The sequence below is a fragment of the Octopus bimaculoides genome, chromosome 29, assembly GCF_001194135.2.
Source record: "Octopus bimaculoides isolate UCB-OBI-ISO-001 chromosome 29, ASM119413v2, whole genome shotgun sequence".
Taxonomy (NCBI): domain Eukaryota; kingdom Metazoa; phylum Mollusca; class Cephalopoda; order Octopoda; family Octopodidae; genus Octopus; species Octopus bimaculoides.
In genome coordinates this window covers 2,797,116-2,797,649 of record NC_069009.1, presented here as the reverse complement: position 1 = coordinate 2,797,649, position 534 = coordinate 2,797,116, and positions in this window count along the sequence as shown.

The window sequence follows — 534 nt, the reverse complement described above, 5'->3', positions numbered from 1 at the left end:
GTGGGTGCTTTTACGCTATATGTTTGAGGCATATTTGAACTTACAAGTTACTATGTATGTGTATGTATATGTATATATATATATATATATATAAATTTAAATAATAAGGGTGAAAAATTGAAGGTAATTTTTCAGATTAACACCCGCACGATCTTCACTAGGGTTTTAGGGTCAGGGTTAGGGTTTTAGGGTTAAGGTTAGTGTTTAGGGTCAGGGTTACGGTTTCGGTTAGGGACGGAATTCCCTAACCCTAATCCTAAAACACTAACACTAACCCTAAAACCCTAACCCTGACCCCCTAGTGAATATCTTGCTTGTGTTAATCTGAAAAATTACCAAATTGAATATTAATTTGATTAATATCAATTTAAAACCAGCGGCCTAGCATATTGAAAAAAATCTGAAGATTCAGAAAACTTATTACATACATATAAGTGTTATATATATATATGGGAGAATGTACGACAAAAAACAACAGACGAGGACAGGTGGTGTAAACAACAAAGGGATGTATTAGTTTGACGCTTGGGAATA